Source organism: Mytilus galloprovincialis, chromosome 1 (assembly GCF_965363235.1).
Source record: "Mytilus galloprovincialis chromosome 1, xbMytGall1.hap1.1, whole genome shotgun sequence".
Taxonomy (NCBI): Eukaryota; Metazoa; Mollusca; class Bivalvia; order Mytilida; family Mytilidae; genus Mytilus; species Mytilus galloprovincialis.
In genome coordinates, this window is record NC_134838.1 from 33,504,581 (window position 1) to 33,524,697 (window position 20,117).

Genomic DNA, 20,117 nt, shown 5'->3' on the forward strand with positions numbered 1-20,117 from the left:
TTTTATTTGCGTCTTTTTTTTATTTTATTCATTTTATATGATTGTTGAATCTTTTAGTCAGTTTTTTTGTTTGTATGTTCAATATAAAGGAACTATAAAACATCTGTCATACAAGTGGAAGATTTAGCTATTTATGAAAACCAGGCTTAACCAATCAGTTTCTTCGGAAAACGTATGAACCAAGTCAGGAATATGACAGTTGTTTTCTTTTCGTAATCTTTTCTAAAACCAGACTTAGACTTATTTTAAACTGGCTTTTACAGTACGTTTTGCTATGTGTGATTTTTCAACATTTGGAATAGGTATAGGGGAGAGTTGGGTTCTCTCAAAACATGTTTATCATTTTATCATCGGTACAAGGACGTCATTCGTAAATATATTTAACATGTAGACATCTTATACGTTCAAGTATTTCAAATCCAATTTTTTATGCTAATATTCTTTACAAAGCATAAAAATGACAGTATTCACCTAAAAAGCTAACAAAACCTTTAAACAGACTAATTAATAAGAAATATAGTTACGATACTGTTGTCAAGTCATTAAAGATTGCATATTTTGGCTTTAATATTGATTCACTTATAGGGTCTTTGCATTGGAAATAAACACATGTATTCTAAAACCTGTTGTTGTCATGATACTGGTTATATTCTTCTCGTATGTTTTATGATGATATAATACTAAACCCCTATGATGAAGACATAAACTTTCAATCAGTTTATTTGAGGTCTGGAGCTGGCATGTCAGTAACTGCTATTAGTCCTTTGTTAATTTATGTATCATTGTCATCGTGTTTAGTTTCATTTGTTACCTACTCTGACAACGGACTCGGACTTCGTTTGAACTGACTTTGACTGTGCATATTGTTGTGTTTTTGTTTTTCTACATTGACTAGAGGTATAGGGGAGAGTTGAGATCTCACAAAACATGTTTAATCCCGCCGCAATTTTGCGCCGCTGGCCTTTATTAGTCTTGTTTGATTTTTTTAATTTTAGTTTCTTGTGTATATTTCGGAGTTTAGTATTACGTCCATTATTACTGAACTAGTATATATTTCTGTTTAGGGGCCAGCTGAAGCACGTCTCCGGGTGCGGGAGTTTCTCGCTGCATTGAAGACCCATTGGTGGACTTCATCTGTTGTCAGCTCTTTGGTCGGGTTGTTGTCTTTTTGACACATTCCCAAACTTTTTTTGTCATTTGTGTTGGTGTAAACTACAAACAAAATGAATTGGTGTTTTTATCAAATTTACTATCAATTACAAAAATATTTTTATTTGCGTCTTTTTTATTTTATTCATTTTGTATGATTGTTGAATCTTTTAGTCAGTTTTTTTTTGTATGTTCAATATAAAGGAACTATAAAACATCTGTCATACAAGTGGAAGATTTAGCTATCTATGAAAACCAGGCCTTTAGGTATAGGGGAGAGTTGAGATCTCAAAAAACATGTTTAATCCCGCCGCATTTTTGCGCCTCTGCCCTTTATTAGTCTTGTTTGATTTTTTTAATTTTAATTTCTTGTGTATATTTCGGAGTTTAGTATTACGTCCATTATTACTGAACTAGTATACATTTCTGTTTAGGGGTCAGCTGAAACACGTCTCCGGGTGCGGGAGTTTCTCGCTGCATTGAAGACCTATTGGTGGACTTTATCTGTTGTCTGCTCTTTGGTCGGGTTGTTGTCTCGTTGACACATTCCCAATTTCCATTTTCAATTTTATTGAACACGCCAGATGTTTTGCGCCTTTCCAAAGTATAGAACAACTATATATTGTTAGTCTTATACTTTCTTTATTTTGGTTCATTTGTATGTTTCAAAGTTAAGTATGGCACCCATTTCCGTTTCTATTCTCTTTCATATTAAAATCAATTTTCATTTACTAATTCATCTGATTTTTCTATCAATGAACTAGAAAACTTATCAACACAGACTAAGAAGCCGAGATAATTCTTTAATTGTGTTTTCTTTTCAATTTTGTACATCTAGTATAGGCTGTAGAAAAGGCGACATGCAGTTTATCGATGTTCATATCTCGGAAACAATCTGAAAAGAAAAAAAGTAAGGTAGCAAACAAAAACTCAAGGAATAATATAAAAAGAAGCGAATCTGAATTCGTCGAAAGGGCACTTTGCATGCATCTTCAGCCATTCGAATTCCCACTAAGTCAAAATATCACTATTAGGAGTAAGACACAATCAGTAATAACAGATTAGACGACTAAAGATTTAAGAAATCATGTCGCAAGTAAGTTGAGACACCGAAACATCGTATCGGTAAAATAATTCGCTTGCCATAAATTATCGTCTGAAGTCTTTTATCTATATCGATATCGAGGACAATATCAAGAACTGCAAAATAATGATATCACCAAGCAGGTATGTATGTATTTATTCTTTTTATACAAATGACGAATAGTAAATAGCTTTATTCAAGCCGTTCACGTGCACTCTATCATACAAAATTTTAAACCTGGAGTCGGTTTCACAAAACAACTTATGTCTAAGATTTTTCTTAGGAATACTGTAACTTACGATCAAACTTAATCGTAAGTATTTTGGTGCAACCGACTTCTTGTATCTATGATGAGTTTATTTATTGCTTTCATTTATGAATTAGTAATTCATGGAACCAACGCTTATTACTAATACTAGTACACAAAAACTTCAACAGCTTCTGATAACTCTTCTGGAGCATCTGAAATCACCCCATGTCTTTCGTTAGTTTCATGTTGCTTAGTCTTTGATTTTCTATGGTGTGTTTTGTATACTGTTAATTGCCTATTGATTTTTTTTTTTTTCGTTTGTTTTTTTTAAACGTTACGGTGATGTCAATTTGCCATTGATATATGAGTATGAATATCCAATGGTCACCTTTTTTTTACTTGGGAGTGCTACATTATATTTATAGATTCAGATTCAATAGTTTATTATAGTCTCACCACATTCAAAAATCATTTATCCAGATAAACAGCAATATGCATAAGTTAAGTTAAATATACGAGTAATTTCTTCCTGATTAATGGCTAATAAAGGGTACCTTATATATACAATGACTAAGGAAAATGTCTTTCAGTAAAGTCATCCGATCTTATGTTTAAGCATGATAAATGAAAAGCATTCAATAAGAGTAAAGACATCTTGATGTTATCTCGCTGATTTTTTTTTTTATTGAATTGCAAGCTAGTACATAGATAGATAACTACATCTTGAGTAAATCTTATTGTTTACGGGTACATAAGTACGTACTTCGTAATATGATTTTTATAAATAAATATCGTACCTACTCACATGTTTAAATTAATGGTCCTGCATTGTTTAAAAACCTTACATTCAATTAACCGTAAACCGATATAATGATAGCATTTAAGTTATCGATCATATGTCTCTTTCTGTTTAAAGAATGTTTCTAGTATGAAGTGCGTTTTACATAAAATATTTACAATCTTGATACAGTTGCTGTTGTTGGGTGAGTACACATACAGATAGGCTAAAATAAAGGGGGGTATAAAACAGAAATACTTCTACCTGATATGGGAGGGAAATTCAATGATTACATTCGCGTAAAGTAAGTTATGGTTGGTCCCAAACAAAAATGTAATCCGAACGTTTACAAATACATATCAACTGTTGAAATTGATTCTCAGTTGGACCATAAGTGGATATCATTTTTTTAAATCGCCTAATAGTACAATGATATGCCTTCATGTTTTAAGAAGGAGATTCGTGATATTGACTCTCTAATATTAAAAAAGAAGAGATTGGATATTGTCGATATCCCTTATATGTGCTTTTAATTTCAATTGATATCACTGCAAACTACAAATGTTGTTTTATCATAAAAGAGGGACGAAAGATACAAGAGGTCAGTCAAACTCATAAATTGAAAATAAACTGACAAAGCCATGGCTAAAAATAAAAAGACAAATACACAAATAATAGTAGAGAAGACAACATAGAAAGCTAAAGACTAAGCAACACGAACCCCACCAAAGCTTGCACGATAGCTTTTGTAACAATTTTACATATGTATGTGTTAAAAGTTTGAAATAAACTAGAAATCAATTGTAATATATACATTTACAATCCTTTTGTTTGCTTAAGAGGCAATCAGGAAGTTGCTCTTTGTGTGTATATATACGTTCTATTCATGGTATAAAACATTAGAATAACAAAAAAGCATATGTTTTGTGAAATGTTTAATCATAAATCACTTGAATTGTCCTGACGTGTATACATCTTCAAATATCCTCTTTCGCCAAGGTTTTCATTTACTGTTTTCATGACACTCGTATGAGAAAAGGCTGAATTTCTTGATCTAGATATTTGTTTTGGATAATTATGCATTATAAGCATACGACATGCAATACATTGATATCGACCTGTCGTAAATATTCTAATATTGTGTTAAGTCAGCCCCCCTTTTACATCTTTGCAAAACTATAAAAGTAGAATAAAAAACTGATGAATAATCTCCCTTTACAAACTTTAGGATACACTAGTGACATATACATATACATAGATATAATTATCATATAGAGATTTTATGGATAATTCGATTCTACGGCACAGTGTGACACATAGATTTTAAAATCTTTTTAATTAAAGTTCAAATTTTAAGTCGGTAGAATACAGGCCATCTTGCACTTAGAATGTGGGGAAATCTTTTTACGGTGGAAATTTTGTACAATATATTCGCTGTTAAAGAATATACGCAGTACTTTTTGTGACTTATTGGTAACAGTAAAAATTAAAATAACGTTATTTTATAAAAACAATTGAAATGGTATAAACTGTTCAAAACCTCAATTTTTCTTGATGTCAAATGCAATCATTTTTTTCTGTTATGACTACGGACGGAAAAGGAGAGTAAAATAAGTCCTTGCTTTTCCTCTTTTTTCAGTGCAATATATACTCTTACCTAATAATAAACATAGATTAATTGACAGAATAGTTACGTTTGCCCAGAAGTATTTGTCTTTCAAAAATTCCCTTTATACCTTAATATTACACTAGGTACTTATCTCGCATTTTGAAAAATCCCAACCGCAAACTTCATTTACATTTCGATTTCTCTGTTGTCTACCTAATTATTACTTGTCATGCCGTAAATCTAAACAAACTCATCATAGATACCAGGATAGACATTTTGTATTGACATTTTTGTTGGAATAATTATCAAAAGTACCAGGATTATAATTTTATACGCCAGACGCGCGTTTCGTCTACATAAGACTCATCAGTGACGCTCAGATCAAAATAGTTAAAAAACCAAACAAATACAAAGTTGAAGAGCATTGAGGACCCAAAATTCCCAAAAGTTGTGCCAAATACGGCTAAAGTAATCTACTCCTGGGGTAAGAAAATCGTTAGTTTTTTCGAAAAATTCAAAAGTTTTGTAAACATAAAATCTATAAAATGACCATATAATTGATATTCATGTCAACACCGAAGTGCTGACTACTGGGCTGGTGATACCCTCGGGGACGAAACGTCCACCAGCAGTGGCATCGACCCAGTGGTGTAAATAGTTATCAAAAGTACCAGGATTATAATTTATACGCCAGACGCGTGTTTCGTCTACATAAGACTCATCAGTGACGCTCAGATCAAAATAGTTAAAAAAAAACCAAACAAATACAAAGTTGAAGAGCATTGAGGACCCAAAATTCCCAAAAGTTGTGCCAAATACGGCTAAGGTAATCTACTCCTGGGGGTAAGAAAATCGTTAGTTTTTCGAAAAATTCAAAAGTTTTGTAAACAGAAAATTTATAAAAATGACCATATAATTGATATTCATGTCAACACCGAAGTGCTGACTACTGGGCTGGTGATACCCTCGGGGACGAAACGTCCACCAGCAGTGGCATCGACCCAGTGGTGTAAATAGTTATCAAAAGTACCAGGATTATAATTTTATACCCCAGACGCGCGTTTCGTCTACATAAGACTCATCAGTGACGCTCAGATCAAAGTAGTTAAAAAACCAAACAAATACAAAGTTGAAGAGCATTGAGGACCCAAAATTCCCAAAAGTTGTGCCAAATACGGCTAAGGTAATCTACTCCTGGGGTAAGAAAATCCTTAGTTTTTCGAAAAATTCAAAAGTTTTGTAAACAGAAAATTTATAAAAATGACCATATAATTGATATTCATGTCAACACCGAAGTGCTGACTACTGGGCTAGTGATACCCTCGGGGACGAAACGTAAAGCTTTGTTCTTTTTCTACTTTGTAGAAATCAGATTGTAACGTATCTTTAAAGTTGCTATTAGTATTACTGTACACTCTTGATCTTTCCCTTTGGTTTATGATTAAAATTTTACAGGTATCTATATGAATGGTGCTTATTTCGTCTATATACTTCTTGATATCTTGTCTGGCTTCAAATTGCATTTGTTATTTAAGTTTATCTTGTATTTAAATAGCCTAAGGTTGCAAGACATATTCAGAGTTTCTATTTCCTATTGTGAGGTTTTTGAAAGCTGTTTTGCGTCTCAATTTAGTAAACATTTCTAATTGCTTTTGGACATAAAATGTTTTATTCATTTACTTATATTTTCAGTGACTAAAGGAAGAACAGAAGACGACTGCGAAGGCTATTACGACTCATCTGATGATACGTATACTGTTTATTTTTGTGACAATTCCGCGTAAGTTACACTTTTAAAATACTCATTATAATAAGTATATTAATAATTTTGACCCACAAGTTAGACTTTTAAAACACTCATTATAATACGTATACAGTTTAACCTGTCTTATCTGACACCTGAGTATCCCAACATTGTGACCCTAGTAAGTTAGACTTTTTAAAACAAACTCATTATAACATGTATAGATACGTACATATTATTTTGACTCTGACTTGTGAGTTAAACTTTTAAAACACTCATCATATTACGTATAGTTATTATTGTGACACTGACTCGTCCGTTAGTCTTTTAAGACAGTCATTATGATACGTATACTTATTATTGTGGCCCGTCCTCGTAAGTTAAACATGAAAACACTCATTATTAGATCAAACGACTATCTTAGTGTATCAGATGTAAGACCGCAGAAAATAGAGAGTTGATAGTTATCAAAGATACCGGATTCTAATTTAGTACGGAAGACGCGCGTTTTGTCTACATAAGACTCATCAGTGACACTGATATCAAAACAGTTATAAAGCCAACCAGTTCAAAGTTGAAAAGCATTGAGGATCTAAAAATCCCAAAAGTTGTGCCAAATACAACTAAGGTAATCTATGTCTGGGATTAGAACATCCTTAGTTTTTAAAAAAATTCAAAGTTTTTTAAACAGTAAAGGAGTAGGTTCACAGTAAGACCCATTTTTGGCCCCAAAATATAGCAGTTTTACAAAATTGTGAAAATGTAATCTTTAAGCTATATTTTGGAAAGTAAAATGCTTCTGCTACATAAATATGGGCTGTTATTGACAATACAATGCACAAATATCGCGTACTAGCATCATTAAGTCATGCTAAATTACTGAAATCTTCAAATTTTACCATTTTGGTTAATTTTTAGACGGTTTCCGTCTAAAATGAAAGTGGCCGCATTCGTGTTCATTCATAATTGTGAAATGTAAGTTGTATTTGATGATAATACAAAACATTTATAAAGGTTGAGGATGAACACGGGGGTTTCATTTTTGGCAAAAACCATCTGAAAAGTGATGTTTTTTTGGCATATTTGATAGATTTTTCATATTTAAGCTTAAATCAGAGCGTTTTTAATGTCTAAATCAGTTAAAATATCTCACATGAACTAATCGAATCAATTGAAATAGACACTTAAGTGTTTAAAAAGTGTCCAAAAACTTTCGTTAGATGAACCTGAAACTTGAGGCCAAAATCGGACCTTACCGGACCTACTCCTTTATAAAAATGACAACATAATTGATATGTATGTCAACACCTAAGTGCTGACTACTAGGCTAGTGATACCCCCGGGGACGAAACGTCCACCAGCAGTGACATTGACCCAGTGGTAAAACACAGGCAAATTTTAGCGGACACCAATAAATAATTCAAAAACATATTTGTTTTCTGAAATAGATACGGATGGACGACTTCAAACTAAAATTAAGTTAAAATACCAGTTTTTCACTTTCCAGTTATCGTCTTTCCATTTCTTAGGTGAAGCAAACCTTCATCCCCATCGTAAAGCGTTTACGTGTATGTATAGATAATTTAGTAAATGCATATTCGTATAATTTGGACGCTTTTAATATGATGGATGTTTTATTCTTACGCAACATGTTTTGATGCAAATATTTTGGAAAGAACAACTGAAATCGACTCTATACAGGTTTAATGGTCACAAACATTTATTGGTATCCGATAAAATGTGTCTGTGTTTCAACTCTCTATTTATTATGTTCTTACATCTGACGACAAACGTCTGGTCATTTGGGTGCGTATGCACAAATTTGAGCTACTTAGATTAAGGATTCTTATGAATGGACAGCATTTCCTTCTACAAATTAGTCCTACGAGTGGATATCTTAACATAAGTGGTTTTATGCATATCAGCCCTCATATCTTTATTTTTTAAATAGCTGCTAACGTAATTCACAATATTCACGTATGACTGCAAACTATGTTCTAAGATATTTGAACTTTTACATACTTTTAATTCAACGCAAGGATTAAAGACTTTTTTATGGTTAATGTATTTTTAATGAAAAATTGAGATTAATTGAGATTTCATGGGAACAAACTGGCGATATTTGACATATTTCTAAAATTACTTTTATTCTTTTACGTGTTCTTTTGACAGTCAGGTCACTGCAATAATTGGAGGAGTTTTTGGTGGTGTTTGTATATTGGGACTAATCATTTTCATCCTTTGCTATTATAAATTCGCAAAACGACCAGGACGCGTGGTAAATCCAACAGCAGTTCCTACTGTAACACAAACTCAGTGTAAGTTTAACATCACCATTGTAGAACAATATAGTAGAAATGACTATTGAAAAGGACACCTTTCCTGGGATTGTCTTTTCTTTAAAAAAGTAGTATTTTGTAGAACGTAACATTGGAGATTTCCTAGGGCTTTTCCTAGGGCTTTCCTAATGCATTTCACATATCATAAACGTTGTTCATTTTGAAAATTTTACTCGATAGATTCTACATGTTACAAAACACAACAGATATTTCCTAACAAAGTCAGCTCTGACCTATATCATTCTCCGGGAATACGATATAAGCGGCACATATCTGTCGGTTAACCTGTTATGACTCATTGGCATTTTTTTACAGCATCGATCCGTCTGAAGCACACGACTTCATCCGGATATTATTTGGTGTATGTCTTTAAATGTTTTCCCTTTGTGTAATGTTATATGTAAACTTGAAGGTGGGGATGGGTATCTTGAATTATTTGTGTTTTGTTCGTCCTACATCTTTTACCTGACCACACCATCCCCCTATAGGTGTTTTGTTTTCCTTTTGATAGTTGATAAAATTGAGAATGGAAATGGGGAATATGTCAAAGAAACAACAATCCGAACAAAGAGCAGATAACATCCGAAGACCATCAATGGGTCTTGATTGCAGCGAGAAAATCTGGTTCCTAGAGGTTTGGTCTCAGCTGACCCCTAAATAAAAATTTGTATTAGTTCAGTGATTATGGATGTCATACTAAACTCAAAAACATATAAATGTGACTGTGAAATTTTCAGAGCCGCCAGGCGAGCGAAATGTGGTCACAGGAGTCGTATTTTTCGCAATTACCCCTCCATAACTTGATATATCTGTTTAATTACATCGAATAGATTATGATTGAAACTTTCTGTACATTATAAGGAATTTTTTTACTAATAAGCTTTAATCCGTTAACATTTGTATGTATATTTTGAGGATAAGAATAGAGTACCCAAGTACCGCGGAACTTATAGATGTACATTTACGCATCAGCGTTGTCTCTATGTGACGTCATAACCGAAATAATTTTGTCGGTAAAAGACTCGCCAGGGTTAAAAGGGAATATCAAAAATGGCAAATACCACGGCATAAAGGGGAATTTGAGGCATATATCCACCGAAAGTGGTGAAAAATGTGTAAATTCGTTTGAAACGAAGAAAACGGGTGAGAATATGCGAAAAATACAATGGTTACCAACAAATCAAAATCCGGCATTCTCATTTAAGGTGTAATTATGGTATTAAGCTTCCCGTTAAAGGTATAGATATCAAGATCCCGAAAAGGGCAGCGTTCATTGTTAGTTTTAGTTTTATTTAAAGTCAGTCCTGACTGATTAATGTGCATACTGAGGTCATCATTTTTGAACGCCAATATATCATCCAAATATTTAAAAGATTTATTGAACTTTTGAATCAGATATTGTTTCGATGGTTTTTGTTTTGTCATGAATTGTAACTGATTATAATACAGAAATAGGTCTACAATGAGTGGTGCACTATTAGTTCCCATGCGAATTCCGATGACTTCACGATATACGGAATCTCCAAACGAACAAAAATGTTATCTAGTAAAAATGCATGAACAGTTATAGTATCAAAGCAGGTCCAATTGATATTGTTATTTTCTTTGTTGTTACAAAAAATGACCTATTAACAGAGTTTGAACATATATATTCGCATTTTGACTTTTAAATGCCTTTTTAAGGAGGTGTGTGATTTTTTTTCCTGAATAAGATTAGGAGGCAAAGTGGTATATAGGGTAGAAAAATCACAACTTTGAACAAATTCGAAACCAGCAATATAAGCATGCAAGTTATCAAGTACGTGTAAGGAGTGTTGTGCAGCTTCGGAAGCCAGTACATAGTTGGAACTTTCATTGTATTTCTGTCTGCTTGTGGAAAGGTAGCTAAACGTTTATGTTTGTTAAAGATGTCATTATCCGAAAATGGAGTCAGTTGGACTGCTGGTGAATTCGTGATTTTCTTATGAAGAACCTGAATGTAAGATTTAGGTCAACTATTCTATTATGATATTATTATAAGCCTTAACAGCCTGGAGCTCTTTTAGCTTATTTTTGATACGAGAAATAGGGCTATTATGGTTGGAGTAAAATGTTTTTAAAATTTTGTATACGTATATTAATTATGTTCATTACTGAATTGCAAAAAGAATCTGAGGATTTCTTGTCAGCTTTTTTCTCGTTTTATCCAGAACAGTAAGTACGGAGTGAGTCGTGGATGATGTTATGACACTTATTCTTATTAATAATCAACAGGGGTCAATATTTAGGTCCTGTACCAGTCAGGAATATGACAGTTGTTATCCATTCGTTTGATGTGTTTTATCATTTGATTTGGGACTTTCCGTTTTGAATTTTCCTCGGAGTTCAGTATTTTTGTGATTTAACTTTTTACTGAGAAATGATTTAAACTCTCGGTCACACACTATTTTCATTATGCATATCTTCTTTTCCAGTTGGTGGAACCTATGGTAATAACTTTTCACACAACATTCCCACCCAGTTTGGAACTCAGTTTACATATGGTCAACAGCAACAGTCTCAGCCTAATCCATATCAGCAACAGTCTCAGCCCGATCAGTATGCACAACCACCAGCATTTACTTACCAGCATTAGACGTTGGATCTTGCGCTCACGTGATAGAGATGTAACATGATAAAAAAACAAGACAAGGTCACCTTCAAAAATAGACACTACTGAAATAAATTATGTTTATTGACTTCAATGAATCAAATACTTCGTAAAATATTATGTCAACTGAGTCTATCAATTTCAAAGTTGAACATGCCATTGTCAAAGAAGGGAACAAGTAAACAAGACCGTTCTTCATCATCATTGAACAGTCGAGTTTCATCAAACATTACGCTCTAGGCGTTAAACAACCAATAATCAATTAATCAAACTATTCGTGCCAATAATATCAGCTATGCGCTTGTATATTCAAGATATTTGTTTCAATTCGAGCGCGTACACAAACTTTTTTGTTAGTGTCAACTGCAAAAAAATGTGTTTCTGTATGTGTCAAAACTATCTACTACAAAAACAGTTTTGTTTGCGTCTCTTTTTTTTAATATCATTTGTATGATTTTTTGATATTTTTGTCAATTGTGGTGTATGTTTGTCATGTATGTTTGCACAATTTTGGATGCTGGATTCCAATTATTGTCACATTATTGTTTTGATGCTTACTCAGCTTTGTCAAAATAATACAAAATTGCCATCTATCAGATGATTTTTTTAGATTCAGGGGGGCTGCCGACAAGAAGATTCCCTGTCACCTCATATGTTTTTACTGTGTGCAGAAATACTTGCTATACTTATACGAAACAATGACAAACTTAAAGGAATCACTATAGATGACTCAGAGTATCTCATTTCACATTTTCTTATACTTGATGCATCTCTCCGTACTCTAGATAAATATACAGATTGTTCAGGTCTTAACTATTTTAATACAAGACCAAGGATGTTTGGATTGGAAAGAAAAAGTTTAGCCAAGAAACTATGTGTGTTAAGTGGGGATTTGAGTGGGGTTCCAGCATATTTACACTTTTTGGGATAAAATTCTCAGTGGATATTAGTGAAATTGAAAATTTAAACTATAACCTCAGGATGAAAGATATCGAAAATATCATAAAAACTTGGACTAACCAAATACTCTCTCACCAATTGGAAAAATAACAGTGATAAAAACACTAATAATATCAAAATTAAACCATCTTTTCCTGTCCATACCAAAGCAAATAAAGTCAATAGAGACACATGCATTATCCAAACCACACTGGTTAGGAGGACTAAAAATGATAAATGTTGAAAACTACATAAAAGGTCTAAAATTAACCTGGATACGAAGAATTAATAGAAATATTTCAAAAATAGTGAAACTATTCCTCTTTTCAGAAAATTTCAATTTTTGGGAAATGGAATTTTCTTGGTCCCTATAAAAAGCTAAATAATCCATTTTGGAAAGAACTATTTGATGCTTGGAAAGATCTTCAAAATGTACATAATAACTCTCAAATTAACACGTGCCCTATATGGAAGAATGATGGAATAAAGATTGGTAACTATTCAGTTTTATATAAAGATTGGACAAAAAAAGGGGGTTGGCTGATCAATGACTTGTTAGAGGAAGGTGGAAATTTTATGACTTTTGATCACTTTATTAATATATATAATATCAAAACTAATTTTCTCACATATCAAGGCCTAATTTCTGCAATAAAAAAGTATTTAAAAGAATATAAAATATGTCCAAATGACTTAGAGAGAGGAAACGGTCCAATTTTGCCCTCAGTGTTAAAGTTGGTTTTTTTTTAAATTCCAGAGAGGTTCAAAAGACATGTATAATATTTTGAATGGTAAAAAGTCAAATCCTAAACATAAATGTGAACAAAAATAGTCACTAATTCTCAATACAAACTTCAATTAGAAAAATATCCATGTATTGCCCTTTTATATAAAAAAAAGTTTAAAATTGCAATGGTTTCAATACAGAACTTCTATTTAATTCAATTAAAAAATTAAAGATACAAATAAGTGTAGTTCTGGGTGCGGAGCGGTCGAAACAATAATACATACATTCTGGACGTGTTCATATATATCAAAAAGACCTTAACTCCTGGATATTTGAGAAGACAGAAATAGAACTAACTTTAAATATTGATTTGGTTTTATCTGGTTTTCTAAAAAAAACAGATAAAAATGATATAAGAAACTTAATACTTCGGTTAACAAAATTCTACATTTATAGAAGCAAATATCAATGGAAGAAACCAAAACACTAGCACTAAAAAATATTTAAAAGAAAACTTATTAATAGTATTAAAGATAAATTACTCAGTAGGGCAGAGAACTGCTAGGACCCCTGGACTCTTTTACTGTCATAAAAACAAACACACAAAAAAATCACATATATTGTGTGTATTTTTCATATCCAAACTGCCTGTGTCTTGCAATAATTTTCTGCAATGTACCAAACTATAACAGCTGTGTCTATCAAATATATTATATATCTACAGTTTAGTGTATATAAATAGTGTGCATAAAAGTGTGTATAACTTATTATGTTCATGTGTAAATAAAAAAAGAAATTTATTATAGAAAATACTTATATTTTTCAAATCCATTTGTTATACAGATAATTATGTTTTATAATCTTAATGGTAAACTTCTTTTTTGAAATTACTGATATGGTATAATATTTTTTTTTAAGTATGGAAAATTGTATGTTGAACACTAACAAAAAATAACAGCTGTATCAATATGTTATTTACTAATGTAAACGAGGCCGGGAAAGGTATCAGTACTTGATGTTTTTTCAACTAATAAATGTACAGATTTCAATAAAATATGCGGCGTTTTGCATTTGCGCCGATCTGCATTTCATTTGCGCCGATTTTTTTACAGGTAAATTACAGGTAAGTTACAGTTGAATGTTATTTTTCATTTATCATCATAGACCTCTTCCATTAGCGAGTTGTACACATGTTATTAATTGTCAATGTCACTTAATTTGTCCTTTATTATGCTCTGTGCTCAACTGGATTGTTCTTCACCATGCAGTTCTGAGCCAGAAGAAAACGACAACAATATATTCTACATTGTGGAAAAGCACCAATTATTGCGTTATGCATTGCTTGTTAAAGTCAAAATGCATAACCTCGGCCACAAAGAAATTCAAAAGGGTTTTTTTTTTAGGGCAGAGATCGCAAATTGTTTTTCACATTATTTCATTACATTGTTCATCTTTCGCTGGTAAGAGTGCGCAAAGTAGAGGTAAATAGATATAGGAAGATGTGGTATTGCATTAATTTGTAGGATCCTTTACTATAGATAATTGAGCTGATCTGTAACAATAACATCTCCATGTCTTGTATATCATGTACTGTATAACGACGCTAGATTAAAACTGACGAGGAAAGGTAACACCCGGCCACCGAAGCACTATCATTGTGAAGCCAAGGTGGTCGTGTGGTCTAGCGCATCGGATACAGTGCAGGCGATTTGGTGTCACGATATCTCAGTAGCATGGGTTCGAATCCCGGCGAGGGAAGAACAAACAATTTGCGAAAGCAAATTTACAGATCTAACATTGTTGGGTTGATGTTTAGACGAGTTGTATATATGTATATATATAAATATATAAAGCAATTACAAAACAATTCTCATGCAAGTGGCAGGTTTAGCTATCTATAAAAAATCAGGTTTAACCCACCGTTTTCTTAGAAAAATGTCTGTACCAAGTCAGGACTATGACAGCTGTTTTCCATTCGTTCTGTTGGTTGATGACGTATGACATTTGAGTTTGTAATTTTCATTAACTGATCATTTTTTTAATTTAGTTAGCGGAGACAGTAAACGGGTATTTACGACCATCGAATCAACAATTGATGCCGTCGGAGCTTCAAATACAATATTGTAATCTCCATTTAAATGAAACTGACAGAAAACAACGTTCAAACATGTATTTAAAATCTGTCATATATCGTCTGCGCTTGCGTTTACGTTCCATAGCATCAATTGTCAATTGATGCCATGAAAATTAGTGACGTTATCCAATCAAAATGAACGTAACAAACGTTGTTGCATTAGAATTAATAATGATGCTATAATTTTGTTTTGCTAGTTGTAGGTTTAGTGGTATTATTTCGTATTACGTATACAGCTAAAGATACCATTTGCATAGCGGTTGTCGTTTATAAATCCCCATTTGTGTTTTAGATCATGTATTTCATAGTACGTTATAAAATTTCTTATTGTTGAGAGTGCACATTTTAAGTGCCAGTCTGCCTAAGAATCAGGCAGTGGTGAAAACATGACCAAAAAAAACCCACCCTATTTGACATTGATTTCAGTTCATAATATGCAGTTATGCACAAAACCAACATTCATTTCCATTTTCTGTTCTGGTAATAGAAGATACAATTTGGTTGAAATGCACTAGAAATTAACGAATAAGGGGAGATAACTCTGTAATTTGCTATCATTCTAACCAATTTTCCAACCAAGTTATTTGATATTACCAGACACACACAAACGAAAGACTAATACTTTTTAACTCAGGATGATGGTTAGTATTAAATAGCATGATTAGCTCGGTGGGTTTTTTCTTATCATGTTTTAATTTTTACCTAAATTGCCTGATTCTTACAAAGACTGGCATTTAAGCTTTTGTAAATATAAAAAAACTCATCATAGATACCAGGATTGAAATTTTGTATTTACGCCAGACGCGCGTTTCGTCTACAAAAGACTCATCAGTTACGCTCGAATCAAAAGAAGATAGAACAACAATCTTTAATTTATTTTATACCTTGCTAAACTAAACATTGATAATTTAAACCCATTATCGAAAGAGGCCTTTGAACTTTCAAAATACCTTTATTTACAAGGTATATATTCTTGGTATACATATGCTAAAAATGTCTTTCAGACAAAACCTCCAAGATAAAGTGGCCAATTGTAAGACTATTACAGATGTAAGCCATTTAAAATCAGAAATTAAAAATGAACAATCTAATTAAAATATTGATCTCTGGTTTTGTTATACTACATATTAGCTGTAGTATAACGAAATCAGAGATCAATTATTATATTATAATTAGACTGTAAAAATGAAATAAATGAATATTATAAAGATTTATATAAAAGTAAAATAGAAAGAAATTACGAAAGTAGGAAACTTTTTCTGTATAAAAACTTTAAACCTTCACTTGAAGCAATATTTTACTTATTGTTTAATGATTTTTCTATCAGGAATAGTTTTACTAAATTTCGTATAAGAGACCATGCATAAATAGAAAATGGTCGTTACATTAAAATTCCTCGAAACAAAGACTGTAAAACCTGCAAAGTCATCGAAGATGAATTTCATTTTATTCTCTTTTGCAATATAATCGAAAATATCAGACAAAATTTATATCATGATATACTATTAGATGATGAACATTTTATACATTTTCCTGATGGTCAAAAATTATTTTATATACATGTATATAGTAAATCGGGCGTATTGCATTTCCGCTAATTTTTCAAAGTTCCAATACTACGTTTCCGGAAACTTTAAGTAAACGTTTCCAGAAATTGTATTTATTACTTTTCCGGAAATTTACCTATAAGTAAATTATTAATATTTGAATATGTTAGATAAATTATCTATTTCATATTTTTATACAAAAAAAGGTTCTGATCTTAAGATGGGGTCACACATTCACGATTTTTACTGCCGTCCTTCACAGTACCATTCCAGATTAAAATTTGTCAAAAGTCTGATCAAGATCCTGTGAATCGTGGATGGATATTCAAACTTTAATTAAAATTTGTAAAAAAAGATATTTAATCACGATAACAATCAGATATTGTTCATGAAGAGTCGATATTCGACCGTTTCCAAACGATTTTGTCCTGATAATCCCGTGTTCAATTCGATTCTAATCCGATTTGTATCATTCCCATGGTAAAATTCGACCGATTCTGTCACGACTGCGTCCCGATTCTACCGAAAGTAATCCGACAGAGAACAGACAGTGATCAGACAGTGAACCGACGCTGACGGGAGTTATCAGTTAGAAAACTGTCGGCATATTCGGAATTATCAGGTACTGTCGGAACGTAATCCTATCACGGTCTGCTCTACCGCATTACAAACGGCTTTGTCTGGTCTCAGTCGTATTGTATTCTGTAATTGTCGGGACTCTGACGTGGGTATCATTGACGAATTTCGTATTAATAACGGGACTGTTCCGGAACGGTTTCGGCAAAGACGGTTCGCAATCGACAAGATCTGAATGCTATCTGGACTCAATCGGCAGAAAAACTCATTACAAAAACTGGCTGTTAGTAAGAAGTTGTGTTCCAAAAGAAAGACATATTCATCAATATGCTGTGAGAATATATATTTAGGATTGAAATACGCTTTAGTCAACTGGTAGGTGTAGATGGTATATTATAATGTTTCTCAAGTTTATAATCGTTTTGTGTAATTCATAAAGGTGCATGTATTTATTCCATAAATTGATTTGACGACGAAATTCACTATAAGAGTCTATACAATGAATTTTCACAGTTTAACGCGAGTGGTAATTAACACTTCCAAATTTCACTTATTGATGATGAATCAGACTTGAAAGTACATTATTAACACTAATTATATTTGTATGAATTGATCAAATTATCAAAGAACACGTTAAAACTGGTTGCTTATCTACTGTTAGTTAGAAAATAAGTTAGATATATCTTATAACATGTACTTGCAACATGGATCGACCATTGTTTTTGGATATATACTGGAATGTTTTATCCTTTCTTTTAATAGGTATGCTATTAACAATAGTTTCCCAACCTGAATTCGATGATTATTTTTTTTTGCTATAAAATTATTTCATAGAAATTGATCCAATATCCACCCATTTAGGTGCGAATCATAATTTATCTCTGGCCAGAGATATGATTCGCACCTATATGGGTGGATATTGGATCAATTTCTATGAAATTATTTCGAATAATGACACACGTATTTTCATCATTATTACATAGGGTAAAGGAAAATATGACAAACATTGAAACTAAATCAGTTGGCCAAAATACATGAATTTAGATAATGCTTATTTTTATCTGTTTCAGTGCCATTCAGTTGTAACCAAGGAAGTCATACATATTCCAACTACAACCAATATAACCATTACTACCACTATGATACCAAGTAAGTAATGATTACTTTTACAATAAAATTATCTTCTTTTTAACGTTTGATTAATAATTGTTTGTTAGCTATTGCGTATCAAACTATCTGGACCATTCTATTAATCTCATTTACAAATGTAGATAAGGGTTTCAACTAAGATGTGTCAAATGAGACTAATCATGTCAATTTTGGTTTAGAAAAGTCAAACATATGTCGAAATTGACATATTTGACCTAATATTGACAATTTATACACACATATCGGCAAAGTAACAACATTACTCTAAATTTGTCAGCCTACGTTTACATCTATTTATACATACATCATTTGGTCTCTAGGTACCACGTCATGTGCACATTCTTCATTCTTCTTATTTTTATAGTAGGCCCATTTATTGAATTTTTATCCTTTTTTTTATTTATTTTTTAGATATAATGGTGCTGTAGCAGGGGTAGTAATTGGAAGTTTTATGAGTGCAATTCTTATAACAGTTATTATCGTCATTTGTATAAAACACCATAATAAAACAAGCGGCATCAGAGGTCAGGTGATACACCCTCACCTACAGACTATATCAACTTCTATAACATGTAAGGTTATCTGTTTATCTGTTTATTTTGCAAAGAGAATATTTATTTTGGATGTGGCATTCTAAATGAGGTCAAGGACAAACGACACAAAATTGAAAAAAAGAGAATTTAAAAGGTCAATATGTTTTATTTTTTTTAAACAGTTCCAATGGTTTGTTAAGTGCTATTTCAAATGTGTACTTAATGCAAAACGAAGCGTATTAATATACGTATATACATGTATATAAACCCTTCCTATGGTGTCACTTAAATGAATTCTATGATTTCTACTTAGGCAACAAATTTGTAAAACATGGAGCACAATTTTTCATCTAGGCTCCTAATCACAACTCTAACATTAGTAAGCAAACTTCCGTTCAAACTGTAAAAAAATACGAAAACAAACAGATCATTTTACAATATATATTGAGCAATAAACAAAATATTTTAGTGTATTTAAATAAAAAAGTCTGATGTACTATGTTATATTTTCTGTCGTCATTCAATAGCTTTCCCCTTACAATAAACAAAATACGAAAAGGAACAGCAGATATTTTTATATAATCAGCAATTAAACAAAACATTTCAGTATATTAAAAAAAACGTCTTATGTACTGTGTAATATTTTCTGTCGTCAAAGTGATACAATATTATTTATCAAAATTTTTCAGTCGAACAGTCCTACACAACAACATTTCAGGAACCGCCGCCATACCAACAAATTGCTGATTCCTGTTCCCTACTACCGCCTTATCCGGGAAACAGCGTGTTGCACTCAAATACAACATTATCTGACACTGATCAACTACCTCCAATATATCAAAAATAAAGGAAATTGGAATTTATATAGCAGGTTTTTTATATTAGTAGATCTACGTTATTTTTAGACACGACACTCGTTCTTTTAAATTT

General features: G+C 32.2%; 1 long non-coding RNA gene across 1 annotated transcript; it reads left to right on the forward strand.

The window, feature by feature from the left end:
• The first annotated feature begins 3,358 nt into the window (after positions 1-3,358).
• Positions 3,359-14,306, forward strand: LOC143072108 (uncharacterized). Its single transcript, XR_012977045.1, has 4 exons — positions 3,359-3,466; positions 6,563-6,650; positions 8,787-8,932; positions 11,407-14,306. It is a non-coding gene; the product is annotated as an uncharacterized LOC143072108 (long non-coding RNA).
• The last annotated feature ends 5,811 nt before the right edge of the window (positions 14,307-20,117 follow it).